The sequence below is a fragment of the Trichomycterus rosablanca genome, chromosome 2 (genome assembly GCF_030014385.1).
Source record: "Trichomycterus rosablanca isolate fTriRos1 chromosome 2, fTriRos1.hap1, whole genome shotgun sequence".
Classification (NCBI taxonomy): Eukaryota; Metazoa; Chordata; class Actinopteri; order Siluriformes; family Trichomycteridae; genus Trichomycterus; species Trichomycterus rosablanca.
In genome coordinates, this window is record NC_085989.1 from 58,701,305 (window position 1) to 58,728,059 (window position 26,755).

Genomic DNA, 26,755 nt, shown 5'->3' on the forward strand with positions numbered 1-26,755 from the left:
CATTTTTGGCTTTGTAGGCCAGCATCAGTGTTTTAAACTGAATGCGTGCAGCTACAGGAAGCCAGTGAAGAGAACGCAGCAGTGGGGTGATGGTGTGGCAGCAGTGGGGTGATGGTGTGGCAGCAGTGGGGTGATGTGGCAGTGTTTAGGTTGGTTAAAAACCAGACGGGCAGTTGCATTTTGAATGAGCTGCAAGGGTTTAATAGTGGACACTGGAGCTCCTGCCAGGAGATTGCAAGTGACTGGACCAGAATCTGAGTGGCTTCCATGGAGAGAAATGGTCAAATCTTCCTGATGTTGTAGAGGAGAAACCGGCATGATCTTGTCATGTTGGCTACATGAGGAGAGAAGGTCAACTGGTTATCCAGGACAACACCAAGGCTTCTTACATTATCAGATGGTCTGATCTGGGAGTCATCTAGAGAGTCACCTTCTTAAACTGTCCTGCATTTCACCTCCAAATCTTCTTTTCTTCTTTTTCTGTTCAGATTTTACACAAAGTACCTTCCTAGCTTGACCACTTTGTGGTCATTGCCCAGTTGTCTAGCTCCCCTTCACCACCACAAAGTGCCTGTCTCGCCCCTAAATTTATCACCAGTCTCCTTATTTTACCTTCCCCTATCTGATCCTTGGTTCACCCTCCCTCCTCCTCCTCACCTCCAGAACCATCCTGCAGACCAGCATCTGGTGCTGTCTAACCACATGCCTGTGTGCACCTTTCCCAACGGACCAGGATACTGTTGACAGATACGTCAGTTCTTGCAATGGTTCTGTACAGTGGGGCCAAAAAGTATTTAGTCAGCCACTGATTGTGCAGGTTCTCCTACTTAGAAAGATGAGAGAGGTCTGTAATTTTCATCATAGGTACACTTCAACTATGAGAGACAAAATGAGAAAAAAAAATTTCTAGTAGGATTTTTATAGAATTTATTTGTAAATTATGGTGGAAAATAAGTATTTGGTCAATAACAAAAGTTCAACTCAATACTTTGTAACATAACCTTTGTTGGCAATGACAGAGGTCAAACGTTTCCTGTAAGTCTTCACCAGGTTTGCACACACTGTAGCTGGTATTTTGGCCCATTCCTCCATGCAGATCTCCTCTAGAGCAGTGATGTTTTGGGGCTGTCGCTGGGCAACATGGACTTTCAACTCCCTCCACAAATTTTCTATGGGATTGAGGTCTGGAGACTGGCTAGGCCACTCCAGGACCTTGAAATGCTTTTTACGGAGCCACTCCTTCGTTGCCCGAGCGGTGTGTTTGGGATCATTGTCATGCTGGAAGACCCAGCCACGTTCCATCTTCAATGCTCTCACTGATGGAAGGAGGTTTTGGCTTAAAATCTCACGATACATGGCCCCGTTCATTCTTCCCTTAACATGGATCAGTCGTCCTGTCCCCTTTGCAGAAAAACAGCCACAAAGCATGATGTTTCCACCCCCATGCTTCACAGTAGGTATGGTGTTCTTGGGATGCAACTCAGCATTCTTCTTCCTCCAAACACGACGAGTTGAGTTTTTACCAAAAAGTTCCATTTTGGTTTCATCTGACCACATGATATTCTCCCAATCCTCTTCTGGATCATCCACATGCTCTCTGGCAAACTTCAGACGGGCCTGGACATGTACTGGCTTAAGCAGGGGGACACGCCTGGCACTGCAGGATTTGAGTCCCTCTCGGCGTAGTGTGTTACTGATGGTAGCCTTTGTTACTTTGGTCCCAGCTCTCTGCAGGTCATTCATCAGGTCCCTCCGTGTAGTTCTGGGATTTTTGCTCACTGTTCTCATGATCATTTTGACCCCACGGGATGAGATCTTGCGTGGGGCCCCAGATCGAGGGAGATTATCAGAGGTCTTGTATGTCTTCCATTTTCTTACAATTGCTCCCACAGTTGATTTATTCACACCAACCTGCTTGCCTATTGTAGATTCACTCTTCCCAGCCTGGTGCAGGTCTACAATTTTCTTCCTGGTGTCCTTTGACAGCTCTTTGGTCTTGGCCATGGTTGAGTTTGGAGTCTGACTGTTTGAGGCTGTGGACAGGTGTCTTTTATACAGATAACGAGGTCAAACAGGTGCCATTAATACAGGTAACGAGTGGAGGACAGAAGAGCTTCTTAAAGAATAAGTTACAGGTCTGTGAGAGCCAGAAATCTTGCTTGTTTGTGGGTGACCAAATACTTATTTTCCACCATAATTTACAAATAAATTCTTTAAAAATCCTACAATGTGATTTTCTGGATTTTTTTTCTCATTTTGTCTCTCATAGTTGAAGTGTACCTATGATGAAAATTACAGACCTCTCTCATCTTTCTACGTAGGAGAACCTGCACAATCAGTGGCTGACTAAATACTTTTTTGGTCACTGTAAAAGTGAACTCTTAATATCACTAACATAATAACAGAACTAAATCTAAATACTGATTATATAGATTAAACTGCTCTAATACACAGAAATCAATGTGTAAAGGATATTGGTATAACATCATTCCTAATACTATGGGTGTGTTGGAGAAGCTAGCTCTCTCTCTACATAGACGCATTTTACGTCATCCTACACTGCGCTCCCGAGAAGGAGGCTGTTCGAAATCCTAGATGCCTTAAAATCCTCACTACTGAGGCATCTTAATATTTCAATGTTATTTTGGCTCAAGAACGAGTGAGCATCCGACGCTGCCTTAGTGATCAAGGCAATCCCAGCATTCATTGCGGGTCGGGTGCTCTTCTCTCACAGAAAAATAAACATGGCTGATGGGGCGGAGAAACAAGTGGAGTTATTTTCAAGCGTAAATAAAATATTACTGATTTTTAACTTGTATAAACTTCTACCGAGTGTTTTTATTTGCAAGTTCGGGCTTGTCAGGAAATATAACCGTTATCGGTACATGAAGGGAGGCTATATTGACATGTTAGCGTGCTGTGCTACCTCAATCCATTGGTTTTAATGGCAAGATGCTAAATGCTAAACCCGATGGAATCGCTGTCTAAGTAGTGCGTTCGAATAACCTGCCTTATAAATCACTGACTTATTAGAATCCTCTCTACTTAGGCAGCTGACTATGTAGACAGTAAGCAAGGCAGCTCCCTAGATTTTCGAAAACACCCTATATCTCCAGTCAAACACTGTATTAATATAGAAATGATACGTAAATGGTAGATTTATGGGGACAGTCTGTCTGAGGATTTTATTTATAGACATTACAACATGTTGGATTGTCTTTGCTAGAATTAACTTAGCTTAGTTCTTTTCCAAATTTGATAGATCTGAGATGAAGCAGACCCTAGGCAATAGGGGGCCTTTAAATGCATGAAGAGCTCAGCATGAAATACAGATAAAGAGAAAAAACGTTAAAGCATAATTCATGGAATAGTCCTTTAGCCAAGTTCTGTTACATCAGTGTCTTCAGATAGATCGATGCTTTATCCAGCCAACTGTGGGGAAGTGAAACACAGAACTTTTGGAATTTTCTGCCGCTTAGTAAACTGAACTGTATAAATGAATGTAAAACACCTTAGTGTAAAACAGTGAAAGTCTCAATATTTAGGAATTAATCAAACCCATAATGTGCAACATGACTTTAATGTCAAAGATGTAAAACAGTGTAAACCCGAACAACCAAGTTCTTTTAGTGTAGGATGTTATTATTATTATTTTCTTGATTATGGGTTAGCCTCCAGTTTTAGTGCATAGACTTCACATAGTCTTTTTCAACCAAAAAGTTGGTTCTTGAAATGCTTCCATTCAGACTGTGTTTGCACCAGTTTTTATTTGAACCAATGATGTGTCTTCAACAGAGGGCTCTACACAATGCACAATGGAAGTAAACAGTAGTAACAAGATGGCGGAGTGCATAGATTACCATTTGTGCTGTTGTTTAAGATAGGCAAGCCTACTTGCACGGTCAGGGTCATATACTGTTTTTTACATGTTGACACATGTTACTAATATAACTTGTTTTTCACACATTTTCATGCTTAGGTTTATATAACTGTTTTCAGTTTGGTACAATCTGATGTTTTCATATACTTGAGCAGTTGCTACATGTAACCCCCGTTAAGAACGTACCCTATACTTGAGTCACCCCTACAGAGCATGCACATTCTTTTCCCTCCTTTATTCTCTCTCTGAGTGAGTGTGTGTCAGTGTGCAGAGGAGCTTGTGTTTAGTCACAGCCTCTATACAGAATATTAGGTTTATTAGAACACTGTAGTTGTGTTAAAAGTTCCCTGCTGCAGTATTTTTCTGAGTTTTGCCCTGAGCTGAACAAACTGACATTAGATGCTGTTATACTGTGAAGGAAAAAACTCCGGTTGTTTTTAAGGATGGAAAAGTTATCAGATTCCCGAGATCCAAGATGGCGAGCCAGACTGAAACTACGATTCCCAGCAGGCTGTGCTAGTGACGTCAGCAGCACCTGAGCACCGAGCAGCGCAGCAGAGAGAAAGAGAGAAACGCAGATAAGGAAGCGAAACACACACACACACACACACACACACACACACACACACACACACACACACACACTTTAAGTCTACCCGGGTAGTGAAGCATAAACACACTTTCTTTGAAACACACACCGAAAACGGGAAAAAGGTACAGAGAGACGTGATAAACGGAAATAAACCAGATCTTCGTTGACTGTGAAATTTTAAATTTTCTCCTTTTGGACTAAAAGAGGTTATAAAAAAACTGAACGTTATTGGTTAATGGTTATGGATTGTGTTGAAAGTTTAAGCCGAGACTGTATGTAAATATTTGCTATTGTGATCCTGAAAGACAATTATTTCAGGAAATTGGGTTAATTTGAATTGGGTTATATCGCAGTGACTGGAAATATTTGTTTCTTTTTGTTTTTTGTATACACATACCAACATACACCCTATTTTATCTTAGTATTTTAGATACATATTCCCTACACTACACTTTATTTAACTATTTCTTTTAAGTTACTGGGTTAAGTGTATTACTGTAGTGGGAAATTCCTTTAAATTGCTACTGAAATTGAGCTCTATGTGAATTTTGTTTTATTGTACTTTATTATAAGAGTCACTTTATTGTTTTGATACTGTTGTGAAGAGATAAAACCCAGAGTGTGAAAAAATTATTTTCTATTTAGTATTTTCTATAAATAAATGAAAGAATTTCATTTATAAAACTATCAACTTTCTGTCTGTTGTAATTCTGTCCAAGCCCTCCTCCTAGAACCTAGTGAAATACTGATACTGGTCCATAAGAACTATATAAAGTATTTACAAATATCAAGGTTTATTTGCAATCTGTGTACATGTAGAGCTGGTTGTAATAATTACGATCAGAGCGAAATTATTCCACAACGGTTCAAGCCATGTGTTACATACAGTCTGGGCAAATGGCCACTTATTTATTTGTAGCAGATCTTGGAGTGTGTTTGCGTCAGTGGAAGGGTGGACGTTTGGGCAGTGCAAAAAGATGCTTAGCACACACACTCAAGTTTGGTATAGAAATTAGGGGTCCATGTCAGCTTGTCAGAAGCTCACCTGGGAGTTGACATACTGGGCAGGATTTTTCCTGATCAGTTGAGCTCCTGCCAAGACTGCACAAGCCTCCTAGTCTAGATGTGGCAGGATGATGAAGAGCTGATCTGTGAGGTTGTTCTTGTTGTTTTTGTTTCTTTTGCTATGTGTTACATGGATTAGTATTGTTATGGTCATTTATGTGTCATTTATGTGTCATTTATGTATTTTGCTTGTTATTGCTTGTTTGTTAATAAAATATCTACATGGTGAACCTTAATCCTCTGTCTCATTATTGATTCCTAAAGTAAATAATTGGTAAGAAATTGCTCAATATTGCTAATATAACAACAATTACTATTAGCATTGATTGCAAAGTGAAATTCAGTTTACAGCTACATCGAGAATATCAACATTGACCTCAGTTCTGTTGGTACATTTTAACAAAAAGCCTCCATTATTTGTTAAGGATAAAGTAGAGACTCATGTTTACTGCATCGTCCACTGACTTGTTGGCTCTATATGTCTTAGATCAGCAAGAATAAGATGAGGGCAGCTATAAGGAGAATGAAGAGTAGAAAGGAGGAGGTGAGAGCAGCTATAAGGAGAATGAAGAGTAGAGAGGAGGAGGTGAGAGCAGCTATAAGGAGAATGAAGAGTAGAGAGGAGGAGGTGAGAGCAGCTATAAGGAGAATGAAGAGTAGAAAGGAGGAGGTGAGAGCAGCTATAAGGAGAATGAAGAGTAGAGAGGAGGAGGTGAGAGCAGCTATAAGGAGAATGAAGAGTAGAGAGGAGGAGGTGAGAGCAGCTATAAGGAGAATGAAGAGTAGAGAGGAGGAGGTGAGAGCAGCTATAAGGAGAATGAAGAGTAGAGAGGAGGAGGTGAGAGCAGCTATAAGGAGAATGAAGAGTAGAAAGGAGGAGGTGAGAGCAGCTATAAGGAGAATGAAGAGTAGAGAGGAGGAGGTGAGAGCAGCTATAAGGAGAATGAAGAGTAGAGAGGAGGAGGTGAGGGCAGCTATAAGGAGAATGAAGAGTAGAGAGGAGGAGGTGAGAGCAGCTATAAGGAGAATGAAGAGTAGAGAGGAGGAGGTGAGAGCAGCTATAAGGAGAATGAAGAGTAGAGAGGAGGAGGTGAGAGCAGCTATAAGGAGAATGAAGAGTAGAGAGGAGGAGGTGAGAGCAACTATAAGGAGAATGAAGAGTAGAGAGGGGGAGGTGAGAGCAGCTATAAGGAGAATGAAGAGTAGAGAGGGGGAGGTGAGAGCAGCTATAAGGAGAATGAAGAGTAGAGAGGAGGAGGTGAGAGCAGCTATAAGGAGAATGAAGAGTAGAGAGGAGGAGGTGAGAGCAGCTATAAGGAGAATGAAGAGTAGAGAGGAGGAGGTGAGAGCAGCTATAAGGAGAATGAAGAGTAGAGAGGAGGAGGTGAGAGCAGCTATAAGGAGAATGAAGAGTAGAGAGGAGGTGAGAGCAGCTATAAGGAGAATGAAGAGTAGAGAGGAGGAGCTGAGAGCAGCTATAAGGAGAATGAAGAGTAGAGAGGAGGGGGTGAGAGCAGCTATAAGGAGAATGAAGAGTAGAAAGCAGGAGGTGAGAGCAGCTATAGGGAGAATGAAGAGTAGAGAGGAGGAGGTGAGAGCAGCTATAAGGAGAATGAAGAGTAGAAAGGAGGAGGTGAGAGCAGCTATAAGCAGAATGAAGAGTAGAGAGGAGGAGGTGAGAGCAGCTATAAGGAGAATGAAGAGTAGAGAGGAGGAGGTGAGAGCAGCTATAAGGAGAATGAAGAGTAGAAAGGAGGAGGTGAGAGCAGCTATAAGCAGAATGAAGAGTAGAGAGGAGGAGGTGAGAGCAGCTATAAGGAGAATGAAGAGTAGAGAGGAGGAGGTGAGAGCAGCTATAAGGAGAATGAAGAGTAGAGAGGAGGAGGTGAGAGCAGCTATAAGGAGAATGAAGAGTAGAGAGGAGGAGGTGAGAGCAGCTATAAGGAGAATGAAGAGTAGAGAGGAGGAGCTGAGAGCAGCTATAAGGAGAATGAAGAGTAGAAAGGAGGAGGTGAGAGCAGCTATAAGGAGAATGAAGAGTAGAGAGGAGGAGGTGAGAGCAGCTATAAGGAGAATGAAGAGTAGAGAGGAGGAGGTGAGAGCAGCTATAAGGAGAATGAAGAGTAGAGAGGAGGAGGTGAGAGCAGCTATAAGGAGAATGAAGAGTAGAGAGGAGGAGGTGAGAGCAGCTATAAGGAGAATGAAGAGTAGAGAGGAGGAGGTGAGAGCAGCTATAAGGAGAATGAAGAGTAGAGAGGAGGTGAGAGCAGCTATAAGGAGAATGAAGAGTAGAGAGGAGGTGAGAGCAGCTATAAGGAGAATGAAGAGTAGAGAGGAGGAGGTGAGAGCAGCTATAAGGAGAATGAAGAGTAGAAAGGAGGAGGTGAGAGCAGCTATAAGCAGAATGAAGAGTAGAGAGGAGGAGGTGAGAGCAGATATAAGGAGAATGAAGAGTAGAGAGGAGGAGGTGAGAGCAGCTATAAGGAGAATGAAGAGTAGAGAGGAGGAGGTGAGAGCAGCTATAAGGAGAATGAAGAGTAGAGAGGAGGAGGTGAGAGCAGCTATAAGGAGAATGAAGAGTAGAGAGGAGGTGAGAGCAGCTATAAGGAGAATGAAGAGTAGAGAGGAGGTGAGAGCAGCTATAAGGAGAATGAAGAGTAGAGAGGAGGAGGTGAGAGCAGCTATAAGGAGAATGAAGAGTAGAAAGAAGGAGGTGAGAGCAGCTATAAGCAGAATGAAGAGTAGAGAGGAGGAGGTGAGAGCAGATATAAGGAGAATGAAGAGTAGAGAGGAGGAGGTGAGAGCAGCTATAAGGAGAATGAAGAGTAGAGAGGAGGAGGTGAGAGCAGCTATAAGGAGAATGAAGAGTAGAGAGGAGGTGAGAGCAGCTATAAGCAGAATGAAGAGTAGAGAGGAGGTGAGAGCAGCTATAAGGAGAATGAAGAGTAGAGAGGAGGAGGTGAGAGCAGCTATAAGGAGAATGAAGAGTAGAAAGGAGGAGGTGAGAGCAGCTATAAGCAGAATGAAGAGTAGAGAGGAGGAGGTGAGAGCAGATATAAGGAGAATGAAGAGTAGAGAGGAGGAGGTGAGAGCAGCTATAAGGAGAATGAAGAGTAGAGAGGAGGAGGTGAGAGCAGCTATAAGGAGAATGAAGAGTAGAGATGAGGAGGTGAGAGCAGCTATAAGGAGAATGAAGAGTAGAGAGGAGGAGGTGAGAGCAGCTATAAGGAGAATGAAGAGTAGAGAGGAGGAGGTGAGAGCAGCTATAAGGAGAATGAAGAGTAGAGAGGAGGAGGTGAGAGCAGCTATAAGGAGAATGAAGAGTAGAGAGGAGGAGGTGAGAGCAGCTATAAGGAGAATGAAGAGTAGAGAGGAGGAGGTGAGAGCAGCTATAAGCAGAATGAAGAGTAGAGAGGAGGTGAGAGCAGCTATAAGGAGAATGAAGAGTAGAAAGGAGGAGGTGAGAGCAGCTATAAGGAGAATGAAGAGTAGAGAGGAGGAGGTGAGAGCAGCTATAAGGAGAATGAAGAGTAGAGAGGAGGAGGTGAGAGCAGCTATAAGGAGAATGAAGAGTAGAGAGGGGGAGGTGAGAGCAGCTATAAGGAGAATGAAGAGTAGAGAGGGGGAGGTGAGAGCAGCTATAAGGAGAATGAAGAGTAGAGAGGAGGAGGTGAGAGCAGCTATAAGGAGAATGAAGAGTAGAGAGGAGGAGGTGAGAGCAGCTATAAGGAGAATGAAGAGTAGAGAGTAGAAAGGCAGTTGGATCAGAAGACACAAGTGGAAGCATGGAAATGTTCAGGAAATGTATAGGGAGAGGGGTACAAAGGATGGAACCGTCAGGCTGAAGGAGAGGAAGGCCAAAGAGGAGCTTTAGGATGTAGTGAGGGAGAACATGCAAACTAGCTTACTGTTTATTCCTGAATCCAAACATTACACAGAATAGGGAATCACCCCACTGGACTCTGTAACACTGTAATACACAGGAAACAGTCAAACTCAGATTAACAGATTACAAAAGGTGTAAGATTATAAGAAAGAAAGAACAGAGTTAGAGAAACATGTTGGAAAACAAAACATGACATTAGAGAAACTGCTTGGAAGAACGTCTAGGACTGACTGTAATCCTCTCTAAAGCTACCTGAGAGATACAGGGCTAATGGAGGTTTATTACTGCTAAGCTGCTGTTCAACTCCAGTCCAGTTGGTGGCGCTGGTGTGTCTTAAGTTGTTCTGCCAACCGCCATGAAACATAAGAAGAACAAGAAGCTGCTGTGTTTGTACTGTAGAGCCTCATCTGTAAGTAAAATATGTATTTAATTATAACCCTTATATTTAATTATATCTACATTCTAATTAATAATAAAACATCACTGTGAGGATTTAACTCATTTAAACACACTGACTGCTAGCTGCTCCGCTAACTGTTAGCATCACACATGATTCAGTACTGATGAACCGATTCATTTGAACCGATGAATCAGTTGATCGTAACAGATTCAGAGTTTCTTCATTATTAAATTTAACATTGTTATATAAAACACATTTTCCGCTTTGTTTACAGTTTTTAATGTTTTATACAAACACACCGAGTTCTTGTAGCTCTGTTTACAGGTTGTTTTACAGTTTTATAGTTAGCTTTGCCCCAATCATGTGTGAAAGACACACATGACCATTGTAATTAATGGTCATTGTGAATTTCATATGGACCTGATCACCAGTTCCATTGTTATGCAGTGGGTGGTGATCGGTCGTTATGCAAATCAATTGCATATAAGGTCGGGGGTATTCAACACCAGCTCAGACTGAAGAAGTCATTCGGATTGAGTGACGAAACGTTTCTCTACAAACAAACTTGTGTCCAGATGAACTGATTCAACTTTGTGGATTACAGTTTTATAGTTAAAGTTAAAAGTATTAGTACAGCACTTTTATTGGGAGTTGATGATAAACTAGATGTAATCTGTTGATGCATGCTCAATAATCCAGGTACACAAATCCACAATGTTGAATCAGTTCATCTGGACACAAGTTTGTTGTAGAGATACGTTTCGTCACTCAATCCGAATGACTTCTTCAGTCATTGACATCAGAAAGGTTTGAACTAAACTTCTGTAAACAGATTCTGTAATTTGTCATTAATCCAAACGTAAGAATCTGTGACTTCTTCCAAGTTACTAAAACACATTTCTTATGTTTAGGCTGATTCATGTATTTTGGAAATGTTTGATTGAACCAGTTTTAAGTTCGACTTAATAATTTAACTTTGGGCCACAAAACTGCTTCCACTAAACTCAAAAAGTTCTTTTAGAGATCTTTTCTGCCTGATGCTGCTCAGTTCCACAATAGTTTCAACATTTACACCCTGTTTGCATCCTCACAGCATAAAAAAATAGGCAGTTAAAACAGTCTAAAAGAATTTTCCTGGATTTCTCTTTAATAAAGAATAAAGTACATCTATCTGTCTGTCTGTCTGTCTGTCTGTCTGTCTGTCAGATCTTTTAATAATGCAGTCAACAGAAGAGGAACACGTCACCCCCATGGATCTACAAAATGAAGAATTCCAGAAGAAACTAATAAAAAAGGAGGAAGAAGATGGAAGTTACTTCTGTAAGTAAATGTGGAGCATGATGCCACTTTTCCACCAGACAGTATGGTACAGTACAGTATGGTACAGTACAGTATGGTACAGTACAGTGTGGTACAGTACAGTATGGTACAGTACAGTTTGGTACAGTACAGTATGGTACAGTACAGTGTGGTACAGTACAGTATGGTACAGTACAGTTTGGTACAGTACAGTATGGTACAGTACAGTATGGTACAGTACAGTGTGGTTAGTATTGGAGTAACTAATCATTAGAAATAATAAGAGAATGTGGATAGTGGGATTAGAACCTGTACTGTACCGTACTGTCCTGTGTTAAGTTTTAATCTAACTAAGATTTATTTGTGATTGGAAAACCAAACCCACAACCTTCAGTTTCCTTCAGTTGTTGAGTTTCTTCTTCTCATATTGATGAAATTTCAGGTGAAGGAACCTCAATCCCTGCGGAACATGTCACCTCTGAGGAACTGCTCTTCTCAGAGGACCAACAGTGTGGAGGTTTCCAGATGAAGCCTGTGAAGAAGGAAGAACCTGAAGATAAAGATGAACTCAGTAAGATATTTTTTATCTTGAGTAAAATCACATTTTTATTGAATAAGAATCATTAGTGTCTAAATTTCTTCTGGTATTTTTGTGACCCATTTTTTTTTAATGAATATAAATGTTACAGCTAGTCCTGCTACTATTACCACTCATCACCACCTCTAATACTACCACTACCACAACCTTCAATTCTACCACAACCTACACTACAAGTACTACTACTACTAAATGTATCTAATTATTTAATGTCTTTGTATAGCGCTTTTTACAGTAGACATTGTCTCAGAGCAACTTTACAGTATCCAGGACCAACAGACCAAAAATCTCTGTTGAGCAGCAGAAAGCGACAGTGGCAGGAAAAAACTTTCTTAAAATTACAGGAGGAAACCTTGAGAGGAACCAGACTTGGCAGGGACCTCCATCCTCCCTGGGTAGCCACTCCACTGTTTGCACTCTGTACCACACCCCACATTACACTTGACCCCACATATTGAAACTTGTCTACTCAATTCCTTTTTTTAACCTTTGTGCCACCCTCCCTTTTATTCGTGCAGATTTACTCCTGCTAATGTTTGTTCCACTTCTCTCCAGTGCTCACCTCCATCTCTCCAGGCTCAACTTAACCTGCTCACTTCTCCTGCTACAGGTCACAGTGTCATCAGCAAACATCATATTCCTGTCTGACCTCGTCTGTCAGCCTCAAATTCCTCAAACCCCAGTTCCTGTCTCGGCACTTTTTCATGAGCTTCCTCTAGAAAAACACATAATGCAGCTCCTTCTGGCCTTCCATAAACTTCTCTAATAACATTCTCAAAATGCAAACATCAAATCTGCTCATAAACTCTTACTTGTTTTCTCAGTCTTGCTTCCACCACTCTCTCCCAGATCTTCATACTGTGTTCCTCTTGGCTGGCCAGTTTCTTCAAGTCCTTCACCTTCCCTAGTGTCCAACTTCTCATGTAGCTCAGCATACACCCTTTTCTTTACCTTCACCACATGTTCTTGTACTCCTGCCTCTTTGTGTGTCTGGAGATTCCAGTTCACCAACTTCTTCCTTCTTAAACTTTCTTCCTCCAAATCTCTTGTTCCTCTTCTCATTGTACCTTCCTAGCTTCACCACTTTGTGGTCATTGCCATCACCAGTCTTCTTCCTTTACCTTCCCATATCTGATCCTTGGCTCACCCTCCCTCCTCCTCCGCACCTCCAGAACCATCCTGCAGACCAGCACCTGGTGCTGTCTAACCACACGCCTGTGTGCACCTTTCCCAACGAACCAGGACCAGGATACTGTTGACAGATAAGGCAGTTCTTGCAATGGTTCCGTATTTCATTCTGGATTTGAGGCCAGTATTCAATAAGCTCGCTCGACTTTACTCAGAAGATGGGAGGCATAAACGACAACACATGTTCCTCCATCCCTCTCCTGAGCCAGCATAGATTCCAGACCAATGTCACTGCTGTCAGCTTATACTATAAAAAGATTTGTACTTCTTGAGGGGCTTTTTTCAAATCCTTAAAATCATTTCGACAGTCACACACACTTGATGTAAGATTCCCAAACAAAGGATGAAGGGGTGCAGCATTTTCAGAAAAGTGGTGCGATGGTACCATCCTGATCACTTCAACATTTACTAACAATCTTTATTATTCATAATGTTATAAATGTGTTGTATTATTTTCTGCTTCAGAACTGAACAAGGATTTCTCCTGCTCCTCGTGTCCACGTTCCTCTACAACCCAAAATCACCTCCACAATCACATCAAGAGCTGCAACCATGATAAATATGATGCGCTGGTGAAGATTAAGACTGAACATGAGGATCTGACGCCCACCAGAAGCTCCAGTAATCAGCAAACGTCCTCTGGTACTGTCAGCATTAACACCTCTCTCAGTCCCACACAGGAAGAAAGAAATGTCTGCTCACAGTGTGGGAAGAGCTTCAGGTCCCAGAGTAAACTCAAAATACACCAGCGCATTCACACTGGAGAGAGACCGTATCAGTGCTCTCAGTGTGGGAAAAGCCTTAGTACCCAGAGTTATCTCGAAATACACCAGCGCATTCACACTGGGGAGAAACCGTATCACTGCTTACTGTGTCGAAAGAGTTTTAGATTTCAGAATGTTTTCAAAACCCACCAGTGCATTCACATTGCATATAAACCGCATCAATGCTCACAGTGTGGAAAGAGTTTTAATACACTGATTCATCTCAAAAGACACCAGCTCATTCACACTGGAGAGAAACCGTATCGGTGCTCACAGTGTGGGAAAAGTTTTAATCAACAGGGTTATCTCACAAAACACCAGCTCATTCACACTGGAGAGAAACCGTATCAGTGCTCACAGTGTGGGAAGAGTTTTAGGTACCAGAGTGATCTTAAAATACACCAGCGCATTCACACTGGACAGAAACCGTATCAGTGCTCACAGTGTGATAAGAGTTTTAAAACACTGATTCATCTCAAAAGACACCAGCGTACTCACACTGGAGAGAAACCATATCAGTGCTCACAGTGTGGGAAGAGTTTTATTTGTCAGGGTAAGCTGAAAAAACACCAGCGCATTCACACTGGAGAGAAACCATATCAGTGCTCACAGTGTGGGAAGAGTTTTATTTGTCACAGTAATTTGAAAATACACCAGCGCATTCACACTGGAGAGAAACTGTATCAGTGCTCACAGTGTGGAAAAAGTTTTAGTCAACAGAGTAGTCTCAAAATACACCAGCGCATTCACACTGGAGAGAAACTGTATCAGTGCTCACAGTGTGAGAAGAGTTTTTTTACACAGAGTCATCTCAAAGCCCACCAGCGCATTCACACTGGAGAGAAACCATATCAGTGCTCACAGTGTGGAAAGAGTTTTAATCAGCATAGTTATCTCAAAATACACCAGCGCATTCACACTGGAGAGAAACTTTATCAGTGCTCACAGTGTGGGAAGAGTTTTAGGTACCAGAGTTATCTCAAAATACACCAGCGCATTCACACTGGAGAGAAACCATATCAGTGTTCACAGTGTGGAAAGAGTTTTAATCATCAGAGTGCTCTCAGAAGGCACAAGCGCATTCACACTGGAGAGAAACCATATCAGTGTTTACAGTGTGAGAAGAGTTTTACTGAACAAAGTCATCTTAAAACCCACCAGCGCATTCACACTGGAGAGAAACCATATCAGTGCTCACAGTGTGGGAAGAGTTTTAATCACCAGGGTTATCTCAAAATACACCAGCGCATTCACACTGGCGAGAAACTCTATCAGTGCTCACAGTGTGAGAAGAGTTTTATTACACAGAGTCATCTCAAAAAACACCAGCGCATTCACATTTTACAGAAATGATGTTCACAGTGGGAGAACTGCTTTGCTCATTTAGCAGCATTTAGACACAAGTGTGACACATCAGATTGTACCAAACAAGCTAGAATATAAAAATATAAAATATAAATCCTCCCTGAGTGAGTGAGTGAGTGAGTGAGTTTTGGGGGAAAAAGGTTTGCAATTAATGAATTATACTGTGTAATTAATAGCTAATAATCAATTACAGGCACCACTGTCAGTTTTTAGGGAATTTACCAGGAAATCCAGAATTATAACAGATCAGTTTTTTAGGTCGATTATTTCTCTCATTCAGGGAATCAAACTCACAGCGCTATATTCTGAATTATTCTAAAACATAACACATAAAATTACATAATTATTAAGTTATTAACCTATTAAATTAATGAGTAAATCGTAATAATAAAAGTATAAATCTTTAGGTTAAACTATTACTGGGAAATAATGTGATTATCTATAGTGGAGTGAATGGTGGGTAGAACCAGGAGGTTTAGAGCCTGATTTAAGTGAATGCTATCAGTTAATAGTGGAAGTGAATTGAAAAAAAAAGGTATTGGATCGGCTAGCATATATTGGTCTTAGTGATACTGTGCTTGATTGGTTTTATTCATACGTTTCTGGACGTGTACAGTATGTTCAACTCAGAAATTTTCGTTCACAGTCATCTCCTGTAACTAGTGGTGTATCTCAGGGCTCTGTCCTGGGGCCTCTACTATTTATAATTTACCTGCTTCCTATTGGACGTTTCTTTAGGAAAAACAACATTCAATTTCATTGTTATGCGGATGACACCCAACTATACCTGTCCACTGTGCCCACAGCTACTCTTCCTCGTCCATCTCTCTCTGATTGTCTAATATTTCTAACTGAAATTCTTCTTATAGGTACAAAATCTCCTCTCTCTAAATCGAACAAATTCTCAGTGATGATGGAGAACTCAGTCGTCTCTCCTTCCACTCACAATCTTTCATTTCATGCACATATTAACAATATCACACGATCCACTTATTTCCATTTACGTAACATAAATCGTCTACATCCATTCCTTTCTCCTAGAAGTGCTGATGTTCTTGTTCATGTCCTGGTCACATCCCAAATTGATTATTGTAACTCTCTCCTTTTTGGTCTACCTCATAAAGCTATACATGAACTCCAGTTAGTTCAGAATTCTGCCGCTCGTATTATCTCTAGAACACCTTCCATTTAACGTGTTACTCCAGTTCTCAAGCAGCTTCCTGTCCAGTATCACATCAAATTTAAAATCCTCCTCCTTACGTTTAAAGCTCCTCCATATCTCTCTGATCTTCTTCATGTCTACACTCCTTGCCGTAAACTCAGATCTTCTTCTGCCCTCCAATTATCTACGCCTTTGGTCCGTCTGTCTACTATGGGGGCTAGAGCTTTTAGCTGCTCTGCCCCACATCTCTGGAACTCTCTCCCTCCTGACTTCCACACCGTTGATTCATTTCCTAGTTTCAAAACACGCCTTAAAACGTAGTTCTTTAAACTCGACTACCCTTAATCTGTGTCATTAATTATGTACTGATGTTTTGTATTGTAAGGTGTCCTTGTAAGTTTTGAAAGTGTTTTTTTTTATATGGTAACACAGATGTTACTTGTAATATAATTTGTTTTTCACACATTTTCATGGTTTGGCTTATATAATTTGGTACAATTAGTTTGATACAGTCTGATGTTTTCATATATTTGAGCAGTTGCTACAGTCTGGGCAAATATCCACCTATCCAGTCTAGATGTGGCAGGATGATGATGAGCTGATCTGTGAGGTTCTTCTTGTTTTTCTCCTTTTGCTATGTGTTACATGGATTAGTATTGTTATGGTCATTTATGTGTCATTTATGTATTTTGCTTGTTATTGCTTGTTTGTTAATAAAATATCTACATGTTGAACCTTATTCCTCGGTCTCATTATTGATTCCTGAAAGCTTCTGTCCTGTTTTCAGATAAATAAAACATGTTGAGCATTGATCGCCAACTATAATTCTGTACAGAGCTACATTGAGAATATCAACTTTTCCCTCAGTTCTGTTTGTACATTGGTTAGAAATGACTTCATATTACTAATATAACAACAATTACTATTAGCATTGATTGCTAACAAAAATTCTGTATACAGCTACATTGAGAATATCAACATTTACCTCAGGTATGTTAGTACATTAGTTAAAAAATTGCTCCATGTTGCTAATATAACAATAATTACAATTAGCATTGATCACCAACCTAAATTTTGTATACAGATACATCAAAAATATCAACATTTCCCTTAGGTGTATTGGTACATTGGTAGAAAATGACTCCATATTGTTAACATAACATTAATTACTATTAGCATTGATCACTAACTGAAATTTTGTGCTCAGCTACATTGAGAATATAAACATTTACCTCAGGTATGTTGGTACATTAAAAAAACATCACTCCATATATATAATATATCACTAATTACACTTTCAGACAGCATTCAGACATCCCAAGTCTCCCAGAAGTTCCGGGAGTCTCCTGCATATACATATTTTGGCTCCCTGATGCCCCGGAAATTAGTTTTTGCAACTTGGGATGTCTGAGTATTGATCACCAACTGAAATTCTTTGATTATAAGCTATAATGAGAATATCAACATTTACCTTAGTTCTGTTGGTACATTGGTGAAAAGCGGCTCCATATTGCTAACATAACATGTTATATGTCTTCAGCAAGGAGGTGGTGAGAGCAGCTATAAGGAGAATGAAGAGTAGAAAAACAGTTGGCCCAGAGAACATATCAGTGGAAGTGTGGAAATGTTTAGGAGAGATGGCAGTGGAGTTTTAACTAGATTGTTTAACAAAATCTTGGAATGTGAGAGGGTGAACGATACTTTTGTATGTGCTAAAGTGAGAGGAAAAGAGTCTACATGACAGTAGTGAGGTCTGATATTTTGTAAGGCTTGGAGGCTGTGACACTGAGCTGGAGGTGGTAGAGATGAGGATGCTGTGATTCTAATTAATAGTGTCAAGGATGGAGAAGATTAGCAGGAAGTTTATTAGAGTTATGGTGCAGGTGGGATGTTTTGGAATTAGCAAGGTGAGAATGAGATGGTTTAAGCATGTGCAGAGGAGGGATGAGAGTTATAGAGGGAGAGGGGTATAAAGGATGGAACTGCCAGGCTGAAGGAGAGGAAGGCCAAAGAGGAGGTTTGTGGATGTAATAAGGGAGGACATGCAGGTTGTTGGTGTGACCGAGGAGAATGTTCAGGACAAGATGGAGATGAACCAGAAAAAGCATATTATTTTTTTGTTATTATTATTACAAGAACCACTTCCTCACACACAACAACTAAGTGCAGAAATAACATTCATAGAATCTGTGTCAGCCATGTTCCAGCAGCTTCTAACTAATGGCAGATCTGTTTTTGGTGGTTCCTCCAGACCAATATTCCCTCAGCATAAAGTAAGATTTTGGGGTACTTTTTGACCTTTAAAAAGAGACCACTGTTAAAAAAGACCCCTCCCCCCCACACACAGACATATCTCACTAATTTACAATGTTATGACAGGTGACCATTAGCTCAGACTGTAGCAACCGCTCAGGTATGTGAAGAACAACTTTTATAAGTATCATCTTTGTCAACATGTAAAAAAACGTTTTCATAAGTGGGTCAGGATGACCGTGGCCTCTCAAATGAAACTAGTTTCCTAAGCAGGTTGGATGATGAGGTGAGAGTCACTACAGTCATATTCCAATACACAGGGCAACATCAGCGTTTGATTCAAACATTACACAGAATAGGGAATCACTCCACTGGACTCTGTAAACACTGTAATGCACAGGAAACAGTCAAACTCAGATTAACAATTAATAATTGTTTTAGTATTGTGTTTTTGTTGGAAATATACTCAAGACACCAGTGTGGAAGAAGACAATTTGTCAGAACAAGACAGTAGTTCTTTCTAAATCCCTTGATGAAAAACACACCATTGCCTCTACAGTATCCCTGAATGGCTACACATTTCATCAGCCAGTGATATGTTGGCATTTACATTTACATTTTCTGCATTTAGCAGACGCTCTTATCCAGAGGGACTTACAGACGTGCTTTCATAGTAAACATTTCATTTCTCAAGTTTAAGTAAACAACAATCCAAGAACACAAATCTGCTAAAACCTGTTAGAATCAAAGTGGGTTTTTTTTGTTTTGTTTGTTTGTTTTTTGGAAATTGAAGAAAATTGTTAGTAAATAAGTACAAGTCAACTTAAGTGCTTAGTAAAAAGGTGGGTTTTTAATCATTTTTTAAAGACAGCAAAAGACTCAGCTGTTTGGAAAGACAGATGATGCTTGTCTTCCTTTAGTCCTGGTTGGAGGATGTTGCGCGGTACAGAGTGGGGTTTGATTAGGCTGTGAAAGTAACTTGGAGCTGGTCCATTTTTGGCTTTGTAGGCGAGCATCAGTGTTTTAAACTGAATGCGTGCAGCAACAGGAAGCCAGTAAGGAGAACGCAGCAGTAGGGTGATGTGGCAGTGTTTGGGCTGGTTAAAAACCAGACGGGTAGCTGCATTTTGAATGAGCTGCAAGGGTTTAATAGTGGACAAGGGAGCATAAAAAGATGTTTTTGCAGCAGTCACGTCGAATAAGAACCTGGACAGCAGATCGTGGTAGGAGTGGAGATCAACACTGAGCTTAGATTTCCTCCACTTTCTCTCAGCTGCCCTTAATTCTTTTCTGTTGCTGCGCAATGTATCTGAAAGACAAGGAGCAGGGTGAGAAGGTTTTCCTTGTTTAAGGCTAAGAGGACAGAGCTGATCGAGGGATGTTAAAAGAGAAGAGAGTAGAGTATTAGTTGCAGAGTTGAATGGAAGGGAAGCAAGCCTGTCAGGGTCAGTAGTGAAGTTAGGATGTTAGAGATCAGTGAGGCAGAAAAAAGAAAGTGAAGATTAGGGTGTGTTTTAAGGGTGTAAGTGTGGTTGGAAATAGAAAGTTTTGGGAGATAGAGAGAGAAGGACACAAAATGATGGTCGGAGAGGTGAAGTGGGGTGACAGAAGATTGTCTCCTTTGTGTGTTGGAGGGCTGTGGTTAAAGAGGAGGTCGAAAGATGAAAGAAGAGGAAGAAGACAGGAGAACTGAAGTTTGTCTGTAGGGAGATTAAAGTCACCAAGAAGAGTCAGAGGAGTTCCATCTGAAGGTAAAAAACTCAGGAGAACATCCAGTTCTTCTATGAAGTCTCTCAATGAGCCAGATGGTCTTTAGATGACAATGATATGGAGGGTAATTGGAAAAGTTTACAGATGTACAAAGATAGAATTGTGCTAACAATGGCATAATAAGAAGTGACAATTGTTATAATCTAAATTATTATTGGGCATTACAATATTGGTCTAAAACATTTTGGTATTCAAGGAATGTAATTGGAAATGGGCCAGACCGCCACGTGGCATAAAAACTGTGACCTGGAAGACGAACCAACCTTTTCTGAATAAAACTTTTAAAGAACGTCACCTAGCTTCCTGATAAATTCGGATCGATTCTAACAAAAGATCCACGTTCTAACAAATGGTAGCAGAGGATGGTTAAAAATCGATTAATTAGTGTTCATTGGAAAAATCAGGAGGACTGCAGAGGTGAACGGGATCAGATTGGATCCAGGATCGGGAGAATTCGAAATCTGCCAGACTCAAAAGGGTACCCGACTAAAAAAGGTAAGGGCGATTTAAGTCCTCATTTAGATGCAATCAAATATTTAGTTCTGAGTCTGGTATGTTTAGAATTCTCTCGTAGATAATTAGAAATAATTACTGATAAATGCTAAGGCGTGGTTCCTCTTTCACTAGCAAAGGTATGGTGGGCATGCCCTGACTCCAGGTGAGTCTAAAGGATCCGGTGTGGTTAGAGTCCATGCCCGTTTGGTTAGAGTCCAAACGCAAAGCCTGGTACCAGGTCAGTTGGTTCGAGTCCAACTGTGAAAGCCTGGATGGGTCCAGGTCGGTTGGTTAAAGTCCAACCGTTTGTGTGGTAAATTATTTTCTGGTTGGTTTTGAGCAGTCGGTCCTGAAAACCAATATAGCAATTGTCTTGTGGAATAATCATTGGAATTGATTAAGTTTCCTATTGCATTGTTAGTAATTGGTTAGTAAAGTCAGTGAGGCTAGAACTGGTCAGGGAAACCATTTGCCGGTGTCTTGGTGATGGGTATGTTGTTTTAGTTGTTGTATAGGATTTGTATAGTTTTCCTGTTTCTGTGTGCTCTGTTCTATTTTCTCTAGTTTTCTATTCTTCTAACTCTCTAAAAAAAAAAAAAAAAAAAAATTTAATAAATAAAAAAATGGTCTCCATAACAGCTGGAGAATTGGAAAGGTGGGTGAAAAGTCGAATTGAACAAACTTCTTCAATGAAAATTCGTAAGGCCATGCTGAAGAAGGTAGAACAATGGTTTAAATTTCGAGTAGACAAAGGACTGTATCCTACACGTGGTGACCCAACCCCCGACACAAATACTAGATTGGCGTATGTGAAAATTGCTAAACAGGGTGTAAGCGATGCAAAAACTGAATTGGAGAAAGCTTTAATATCTGCTGAAAATGATTTAGCTCTGACACAGATTATAGTCCAACATAAGAAGCCATTTGTTTAAGCGTGAATTCTGCCCCCGCTGAGAATCACACACACACACCCACTGAGGAGAAACAGGAAGTAACCAATTCAGCACAGATGGCTCCGCCCGACACAGCTGTGCTGGGCTGCGCCCCTCCCCCATATGTAGCGTCAGCCATTTCTGAGCAGACGGCTACCCCCCTCCCGTCTCTCACTCTCACACATACCCCAAATACCACACCCAACGCTCCTGTTTTACCACACACACAAATGCAGACTGGTATGAATCCGGTGCGTGTTATGTTTTCTGATAATGAGCATCAGAGTGAACAAGGTAAAGACATACACACATCAAATGTGACATTAAAGGTGCTAAGTGGGGTTTTACATGCTAAATCAGAAGAATATGAGCAGCTTAGAAGGCAACAGTTTGATTTCCAAGTGAAAGTACAAGAACAGGTACAGCAATTGTCCAATGTGTTAACAGATCAAGTAAAGATGTTGACTGATAGAGTAGAGAGGGCTGAGTATGTTCCTCCAAGAGAACAGGAACTAGAATCTGGGAGGGAGGAATCAGAAGAAGAAGAGGAGGAAGATATTGGAAGTGAAGGTAGCAGCTGGAGGAGAGCAAGTAGGGGAAGAGAACAAGGTAAAATGCAAGGTAGGGTTGTTAGGCCTACAATTAGGGCCAGTAACAGTAGAGAAGGTGTATTAATTACTGGTGAGGATCTGGATGTGGAATGGAAGGAAGGGAAAGACAGTAGAAGCAGAAAAGTGAAGTTGGAAAGGAAAGGAAAGTTGAGTAAAAATGAAGCTCTTGACAGATATGAGAGGGACTTGAGACTGTTATCAAATCAGCTAGAAACTTCAAGGGCTGAGTTTGACATCCCTGCTAAATCTGACTCCTGATCATTGTTTCTTCTCTGTGGTAGACTTAGCGAATGCCTTTTTTAGTATTCCCATTCCCAGTGACATTCAGCCAATCTTTGCTTTCACATACAGAAGTCAACAGTACACTTACACCAGATTGCCTCAAGGCTATAAGGATAGCCCGGGCATCTTCAACAAATGTCTGGTGGAAGACCTTTCTGTCTTACTGACACAGAACGTTTTGAGCAGTGACACCATGTTGATTCAATATGTCGATGACTTTTGCTTGTACTTCTGAAGAGCTCTGTTTACAGGATACTGTTACCATTCTTACTCATCTGGCGAACTTAGGATACAAAGTCAACAAAGCCAAACTGCAGATATGCCGACCTGTCGTGACATTTCTAGGACGGAGGGTTTCCAGCAAGGGTCACTCCCTGACTGCTAACACCAGAGGTTGCATCCTGAATCACCCGAAGCCAACTACCGTGAGTCACCTTCTGTCTTTTCTTGGCTTGACAGGTTATTCCAGGAATTACATTCCTAATTACTCAGGCTTTGTTGCACCTTTGAGGGCTGAAATTACCAGGTTAGGTCAAAGAAACCTAACAGCCAAAGTAGAGTGGACCAAGCCCCTTGAGGCTGCTTTTATTGAATTAAAACAGCAACTGACCTTAGCCAGCGACCTACAACAACCAAAATACTCTGACCCTTTCTATTTGGATGTTTCTGAAAAGAATGGCATTATAAATGCAGTTCTTTTTCAGAAAAGGGGGAGTGGTGTCAGAGCTGTACTCTTGTACCATAGCTCAAGATTGGACCCTGTGGTAACAGGTCAACCAGGTTGTGTCAGATACCTAGCAGCATAGTCCACAGCAATTACCAAAACAGCACATTTGGTCATGTCATCCTCTTATTGCCAATACAAGTCATGGTGTGACTGCAATTTTGATTTCCACAGCCTTTACCCTGTCAAGAGCGAGAAAAGACAGAATCAATAGTATTCTCACTCAACCTCATATCTCATACACTACAGGGAAAATGGTGAACATGACTGAAGGTCTAAATTCCGACCCTGATGCAGAACCACATTGCTGTGAGCAAATTACACAAAAACTGTTGAAGTGTAGAGAAGATTTGGAAGACACTCCTTTAGAGGACCCTGACTTGACTCTATTCTGTGACGGATGCTGTTACAAAGGGGACAAGGGACTTGTAGCCTCATATGCAGTAGTTAAGCAGACTAATGAGGGTTTCATCCCTGTGGACTCAGGAATCATTGAACAACCAGCGTCTGCCCAATTGGCTGAGTTAGTAGCAATCACCAAAGCATTGGAGAAAGCTGCTGATCAAACAGTTAACATCTACACAGACTCAGCTTATGCCCATTCTGTGTTGCATCTAGATGGGCCGCAGTGGATAAGGAGAGGACTAGTGACTGCACAAGGGACACCCATCCAGCATGCAACACAGATTTTTCAGCTGTTGAAAGCAGTAAATAAACCAAAGAGAGTGGCTGTGATTAAGTGTAAGGGTCATTCAAAAGAGCCTGGACTAGTGACACTAGGTAATGATGCAGCAGATCAGGCAGCAAAGAAAGCGGGAGGATACATTAGCCAAATGGTGGTGTTGGCGTCAGAAAACTTGCCTGAGCTAAAAGAAGAGCAGGTAAGGGAAATGCAGGAAAAGGCAGGAGCATATGAAAAGAACAGCTGGTTAGATAAGGGAGCTAGTGTAGTGGAAGGACTGTGGAAAAGTAAGGAAGGATTGATTGTGGCACCATCACATTTGCTCAAACTGTTGATGAAAGAAGCACATGGTCCAACACATGTAGGTACGTCCAACATGCTTGACAGTCTGATGCAAAATTGGTGGCATCCACACATTAGGGATATGGTGAAGAGGTTCGTGGTTGACTGTGAGGTGTGTCAGAGCTACAATCCAAAACCAGGGTATAGAGTGACTGCAGGACGGTTTCCTGTCCCTGAAGGACCCTTTAAAGAAATTTGCATCGATTTCACTGATATGGGGATGGAACACCGAGTGAACGGCTATCGTTACATCCTAGTCATGGTAGATAGATTCACTAAGTGGGTTGAAGCAATCCCAGCCAAAAAGGAAGACTCTAAAACGGTGGTGAAATGGTTAAAAACAGAACTAATACCCAGATATGGAGTTCCCACTTTGATTCGTTCAGATAATGGGGTTCATTTTAATAATGCCAAATTGCAGGAGGTGGAAAAAGCTTTGGGGATAACACACAGATTTGGAGCTGTGTACCATCCCCAGTCCCAAGGGCTGGTGAAAAGGGCCAATAACACCATCAAGACTAAACTGGCCAAAACTTGTCAAGGCTCCAAATTAAATTGGGTTGAGGCTTTGCCCCTGGTGTTGATGTCCATGAGAGCATCACCCAGGAGTGACACTCACTTCTCCCCACACCAATTGTTAACTGGCAGACCCATGTCAGGGCCACCTAGAGACAGGGTGGTGAACAAGGCACTGGATTTGTGGGATGAAGAATTGGACAGCTACTGTACATGAAAGCCTTAACCAAGCTTATTTCCAGCATTAATCAACAGGTTAGGCCCAAGGACAAGAAGAAGGAGCCAAAACCAGAACCAAAGGTAAAGGTTGGACAGTGGGTAAGAACCAAGGTTCACAAAAGGAAGTGGGACAGCCCAAGGTGGACCGGTCCGTGGCAAGTGACAGAGGTCACCTCACATGCTGTGAAAGTCAAGGGTAAGAAAGGAAATCTGTGGCACCACATCACACATTGTACCCCTTCAGATCCACCAAGCAGAACCTGTGAAGAGACCAGAGAAGACCTGAGCAAGAATCTGCCCCTTTTCTGGCACGAGACAGAATTACCAGAGAAACACTCAGGCTGGTGGGAATAGAGATCAGGTAATGTAGTCACTGAAGGAGGTAAGTATATTGCCCATTGTATTGGTAATGATCTTGTTCCAGAAGCCGGAGTTGCAAAACAGATAGGAGAGCAACTTGGAGTGAAGGACTTGACAACAGCTCCTGTGGGTAAATGCACAATACACAGTGAAAAGGGAGTGACGGTGTTTAATTTGGTGACTTAAACTCACTCAAAGGACAAACCAACATTGCAGAACTTCATCTTAGCTGTGCAACACCTGGCCGACTTACTTAAAACCTTAGAAGTACCTGAATTAGGCATTCCTAAATTGGGTGGTGGTCTGGACGGACTTGATTGGCGTACAGTCTGACCAATTTTGCAGGCTTTACTAAAGGACACAGGCACTAAGGTTACTATTTTCTATAGGGAATAGAGAACTCACTGCCTGACTAACACAATGCCTTTTCATCCACTAACAGATCCGTTTAATCAGGCTTTGAAACGATCAGGATGTGGATGCTTTACCATGACCATTTTGGCAATATTGACCATATTATTGGTGGGTTCCATATTCTCACTCAGTACAAAGGGGGATCAAGCACTAAAACTAAAACAGGATAACGATAATCTAGTTAGAGTCAGGAGAGCCCGACAGGTACCATCCATAAGGCAAGATGGGAACAACAAGGTAGCAACCATTCCATATGGGAATCCCAGCACTGCAAATATACCGATGAAAGATGATGGGGAAAAGGTAGTAGTGGTGGCAAGAGCAGAGTTGACTTGGAGGGACCAGCTGGCTATTGAAACAGGTTATGAAGAGACCAATACTTGGCTGGAGTGGATAAGGTACACAATAGGGGAACTGGGAGTGAAAAACTGTTTTGTATGTGCGGCAGCAAAACCCACATTAGCTACTCGCCCTGTTAAATCAGAAAACCTGATGTGTCTGACTTCTCTATTCACCGATGAGCCCAGGAATGACACAAACTGTAGAGAACAGGGTAAACTATTCCCAATCACGGAGCAACCAACTCCCACTAGCGTAAAGGCATACAAAGGTGAGTATGTTTGCTTTAAATCAGACAAAACTGGTGAAATAATTAACAGGGGCAATTTCCCTAGGGGTTGGTGCAATGAAACAATTTCCTTAGGGGATGACGGCATATATAATGATTACAAACTGTTAAATCAAACATCTGCAAGAGCTGACCTTTTGTGGTTATGTGGGGACATGAAGGTCAGAAAAAGGCTGTCTGGTGTCTGGAGAGGGGAGTGCGCTTTGGTGTATTTGATTATGCCTTTCAGAATCTATCATCAAGAAGGCGTGGTGGACCCTGCAGATGTGATGAGACATCACCGCCAGACCAGAGAGGTGAAGCCTGGAGGATCTTTTGACAAAACTGT

At 41.4% G+C, this 26,755-nt stretch overlaps 1 pseudogene; it reads left to right on the forward strand.

Moving 5' to 3' along the window:
- Positions 1–15,025, forward strand: part of LOC134302895 (uncharacterized) — a 657,104-nt pseudogene extending 642,079 nt beyond the window's left edge.
- The last annotated feature ends 11,730 nt before the right edge of the window (positions 15,026–26,755 follow it).